The sequence below is a fragment of the Salmo salar genome, chromosome 05 (assembly GCF_965601325.2).
Source record: "Salmo salar chromosome 05, fSalSal1, whole genome shotgun sequence".
NCBI lineage: Eukaryota > Metazoa > Chordata > Actinopteri > Salmoniformes > Salmonidae > Salmo > Salmo salar.
Window position 1 is genome coordinate 41,231,324 of NC_138295.1, and position 6,038 is coordinate 41,237,361.

The window sequence follows — 6,038 nt, forward strand, 5'->3', positions numbered from 1 at the left end:
GCAGATGTCATTGGGGCTGTGCTTCAGGAGGAAGTCATAGGTTGTAGGACGTGGTGTCTTACCCTGAGTTGACAAAATAGAAGACACTCAGCTTGTCGGGCAGAGTGGCAGCGAGGCGGTCGGCATACTGAACGATATTGTCGTGAAGGAAGTGCGAATTGGCATTCAGAAGCTCCATCTGCGTTGTGGCTGCTTGTGTGATGCTGGGATGACAGTGACCCACTGTAGGTGCAACAACAATCCAACGTTGTCAAAGTTTCATTACATACACTTACCACTAGGAGGTACTATCATGTTGATTATGTTGTGGTACTACTGTAATGTTCAAAGGGCTTTGGACTGTGTCCCTTGCTCTGTCAAAATATTATTCAAATACAACATATTTATCAATCCATGCACAAGCTGCCCAGTGACGCAAGCCTACCAGATGGGCTAAATTACTTTTATGCTCGCTTTGAGGCAAGCAACACTGAAGCGTGCATGAGAACCCTAGCTGTTGCAGACGACTGTGTGACCACACTCTCCATAGCTGATGTAAGATCTTTAAACAGGTCAACATTCACAAGGCCTTGGGGCCAGACGGATTACCAGGACGGATACTCAGAGCATGCGCGGACCAACTGGCAAGTGTCTTCACTGACATTTTCAATCTCTCCCTGACCAAGTATGTAATATATGTTCAAGCAGACCACCATCGTCCCTGTGCCCAAGAACGCCAAGGTAACCTGCCTAAATGACTACTGCCCCGTAGCATTCACGTCTGTACCCATGAAGTGCTTTGAAAGGCTGGTCATGGCTCACAACACCATCATCCCGGAAACCCTAGACCCACTCCAATTTGCATACGGCCCCTACAGATCCACAGATGACACAATCTCAATTTCACTCCAAACTGCCCTTTCCCACCTGGACAAAAGGAACACCAATGTGAGAATGCTGTTCATGCTCATCACTAAGCCATGGACCCTGGAACTAAACACCTCCCTCTGCAACTGGATCCTGGACTTCATGATGGGCCATTCCCATGTTGTGTGGGTAGGTAACAACACATCCGCCACGCTGATCCTCAATACGGTGGTCCCTCAGGGATGCATGCTTAGTACCCTTCTGTACTCCCTCTTCACCCACTACTGCGTGGCCAAGCATGACTCCAACGCCATCATTCATTTAGCTGACGACACAATGGTGGTAAGCCTGATCACCGACAAGGATGAGACGAGACAGACTATAGGGAGGAGGTCAGAGACCTGTCAGTGTGGTGCCAGGACAACAACCTCTCCCTCAACATGAACAAGACAAAGGAGCTTATCGTGGACTACAGAAAAAGGAGGACCAAACATACCCCCATTCACATCGACGGGGGTCGTAAGCTTCAAGTTCCTTGGTGTCCACATCACCAGCAAACTATCATGGTCCAAACACACCAACACAAGTCGTGAAGAGGGCACAGCTGCACCATCGAGAGCATCCTGACCGGTTGTATCACCGCCTGGTATGACAACTGCTTGGCATCCGACTGGAAGACGCTACAGAGGGTAGTGCGTATGGCCCAGTACATCACCCGGGCCAAGCTTCCTGTCATCCAGTTGGCTCTACCAACTGAGCCATTCGGTCCCGTGTGGCTCAGTTGGTAGAGCATGGTGTTTGCAACGCCAGGGTTGTGGGTTCGATTCCCACGGGGGACCAGTACGGGAAAAAATATATGAAAAATGTATGCATTCACACTGTAAGTCGCTCTGGATAAGAGTGTCTGCTAAATGTAAAAAATGTTTAAAAAAATGTTAAAAAATCCAGGACCACTGACACCGCCTAGTATAAAGGAAGGCCCAAAAAATTGTCAAAGACTCCAGCCACCCAAGTCTGACTGTTCTTTCTGCTACCGCATGGCAAGCGGTACCGGAGAGCCACGTCTTAGCATGAGGTTGTAAGTAACAACATTTCCCAGGACATAGACATATCTGATATTGGCAGAAAGCTTAAATTCTTGTTAATCTAACTGCACTGTCCAATTTACAGTAGTATATTACAGTGAACGAATACCATGCTATTGTTTGAGGACAGTGCACAGTTATGAACCTAAAGTTATTAATAAACCAATTGGGCACATTTGGGCAGTCTTGATACAACATTTTGAGCAGAAATGCAATGGGTCATTGGATCAGTCTAAAACTTTGCACGTGCACTGCTGCCATCTAGTGGCCAAAATCTAAATTGCACCTGGGCTGGAATAATACATTATGGCCTTTCTCTTCCATTTCAAAGATGGTATTTTCTTTTACCAGATCTAATGTGTTATATTCTCCTACATTCATTTCACATTTCCACAAACTTCAAAGTGTTTCCTTTCAAATGGTATCAAGAATATGCATATCCTTGCTTCAATCCCTAAGCTACAGGCAGTTAGATTTGGATATGTCATTTTAGGCGAAAATTGAAAAGGGTGGATCCTTAAGAGGGTTAACAGCTTCTACCCCCAAGCCATAAGACTGCTGAACAATTAAGCAAATAGCTACAGACTTTTTTGTTGTTGTACACTACTGCTACTCGCTGTTTATTTTTGCATTGTCACTTCACCCCTACCTACAGTTGTAGTCGGAAGTTTACATACACCTTAGCCAAATACATTTAAACTCAGTTTTTCACAATTCCTGACATTTAATCCTAGTAAAAGTTCCCTGTCTTATTTCAGTTAGGATCACCACTTTTTATTTTAAGAATGTGAAATGTCAGAATAATAGTAGAGAGAATGATTTATTTCAGCTTTTATTTCTTTCATCACATTCCCAGTGGGTCAGAAGTTTACATACACTCAATTAGTATTGGGTAGCATTGCCTTTAAATTGTGAAACTTGGATCAAACGTTTTGGGTAGCCTTCCATAAGCTTCCCACAATAAGTTGGGTGAATTTTGACCCATTCCTCCTGATAGAGCTGGTGTAACTGAGTCAGGTTTGTAGGCCTCCTTGCTCGCACACGCTTTTTCAGTTCTGCCAACAAATTTTCTATGGGATTGAGGTCAGGGCTTTGTGATGGCCACCCAAATACCTTGACTTTGTTGTCCTTAAGCCATTTTGCCACAACTTTGGAAGTATGCTTGGGGTCATTGTCCATTTGGAAGACCCAATTGCAACCGAGCTTTAACTTCCTGACTGATGTCTTGAGATGTTGCTTCAATATATCCACGTAATTTCCTCCCACATGATGCCACCTATTTTGTGAAGTGCACCAGTCCCTCCTGCAGCAAAGCACCCCCACAACATGATGCTGCCACCCCCGTGCTTCATGGTTGGGATGGTTTTCTTCGGCTTGCAAGCCTCCCCTTTTTCCTCCAAACATAATGATGGTCATTATGGCCAAACAGTTCTATTTTTGTTTCATCAGACCAGAGGACATTTCTCCAAAAAGTACGATCTTTGTCCCCATGTGCAGTTGCAAACCATAGTCTGGCTTTTTTATGGCGGTTTTAGAGCAGTGGCTTCTTCCTTGCTGAGCGGCCTTTCAGGTTATGTTGATGTAGGACTCGTTTTACTGTGGATATAGATACTTTTGTACCCGTTTCCTCCAGAATCTTCACAAGGTCCTTTGCTGCTGTTCTGGGATTGATTTGAACTTTTTGCACCAAAGTACATTAATATCTAGGAGATTGAACGCGTCTCCTTCCTGAGCGGTATGACAGCTGCGTGGTCCCATGGTGTTTACACTTGCGTACTATTGTTTGTACAGATGAACATGGTACCTTCAGGCGTTTGGAAATTGCTCCCAAGGATGAACCAGACTTGTGGAGGTCTACAATTTTTATTTCAGAGGTCTTGGCTGCTTTCTTTAGATTTTCCCATGATGTCAAGCAAAGAGGCACTGAGTTTGAAGGTAAGCCTTGAAATACATCCACAAGTACACCTCCAATTGACTCAAATTATGTCAATTAGCCTATCAGAAGCTTCTAAAGCCATGACATCATTTTCTGGAATTTTCCAAGCTGTTTAAAGGCACAGTCAACTCAGTGTATATAAACTTCTGACCCACTGGAATTGTGACAGTGAAATAAGATGTCTGTAAACAATTGTTGGAAAACTTACTTGTGTCATGCACAAAGTAGATGTCCTAACCAACTTGCCAAAACTATAGTTTGTTAACAAGAAATTTGTAGAGTGGTTAAAAAACGAGTTTTAATGACTCCAACCTAAGTGTATGTAAACTTCCGACTTCAACTGTACATGCAGGCTGGCAGAATCATATTACTATGTGTTCCGGCTAATGGTACCCGGGCCGAGTCCACTTAAGTTTATCCGGCCCGATTAACTTTTACAGGAGTAAGGCCATTTGAGGTTTTCATTCGGCAAAAAAGAAATGTGATCTATTTCACCCCCAAGTCATGGAATTTGCTTGGTCATTAAAAGTTCAAATTGGCGATAGCTGGGATCGCAGAGACTATCTGAGATGGTCCCTAATTTAGAGAATCTCCGATGCTATAAATGCTTTTGGTTTTAATACAGGCTATGGCAGTGTTTTTCGTAGTTACAGTCCACCAAATTGAAAAGTGTATATGCACTTCCATAATATTTGTTCTAGGCAATAAACATACAGGATACCCATACAAAAATGCACTGCCGTTAAAATGCAGTAAAATGGCAGTACCGTGAAATAATGGTTGTTTAATTAATGATATCTGTTAGCTTGTTGTGTGTGTTGGCTTCTAATGGTAATTTTTCATTTGTGTTAGCTAATTGCACTCTTTATTGTGCTGCACATTTTCTTCTGTTCCACTGAATTATGTTTGGAAGTTTTATGACTAACTATTTGTTTATTTAAGAAATAACACGTAAGCATGTTTTTTTATTTCAATATTTCATTTATTTCATGCTACAATCCACTAGGATTTTCAAAACCCTATTTTTATCACATTTATTTCCATACATAATTTGTCAAAATGTATTGCACCTGAATTTGACCCTGAAAACTATTATATTTTCCCTTAGCTTTAAAGCAATTAACAGAATCCGTGCAGTCATTTAATTTTAATTTCTGTAGCTAAATAAGGAGGTAGGCATATCAGTTCTAGCTAAAAATAGATCTCTGCGTGCAGCCTGCTTGCTCGAGCACATTGGTCAACAGCAACAGTTTTTCAAAATGTACACAAAAAACTTATAAAAGTGGTAGTCCCTGTTCTCCTGAATTCTTGTTTTACTTTTGTAAGTTTGTTGGGGAGACTAAAGTCAAGGTAAGATTTGCTAGCTAACTAACTAATTTTGCTGGCTAATTTTAGCGAGCTAATGTTAGCTCTCTGGCTAATCCACTATGGACATTGTACATTTTCATTTCTACCTGTTGTAGCTAGCTAGCTAACATTTTAATATCTGTTTAGTTAATGATTGTAAAGGGGTGTGTGTGTGTATTCTCTGCATGTGTGTGAGGGAGATGATCACAATATCTTTAGAAAACATTCATGTCAACGTAGTCATGCTAGCAATGTGTGTGTTCAGTGTGAGAGATGATTAGGTTCACAATCTATAGAAAATATTATGTCAACATTGTGTCATGCTAGCTGTGTGTGTGTGTGTGTGAGAGAGAGAGATTGTACATTAATAAACATAGGAAACATTGATTGTGTGTGAGACAGTAAGGTAGCATACTGTAAAATAAATTAAATGTGTACCTCCCCACACACTGGTTGTGAAGATTTTCTTGATTCATCCGAGATCCTTGAATTTTGTATTTGACAATAGGATACATTTTGCCTATCCCTGCTCCCCCTCAACACTCATTCTAACGTTACACCTCTCAACTGCCTTTTTCAATTCTTTCTCTTTCTTTGCAGGAATCTTCTAGCTTGGATGGAGGAAACAAAGGGAAGAGTACAGAATTTATCCAGCCTGCTGACTAAGAAATGTAAATGGCCTGTTTTACTTTCTGTATCTATATCTCTTCATCTGCCTGCCTCACTGCCAGGTTGCTGAGGGGCAACATAGTCAATGTACTTGCTAGGCTAAGTCTAACTTAGTGAAGACCTTAGGTAATGGTTAATCACGATTCGTCTGTCTT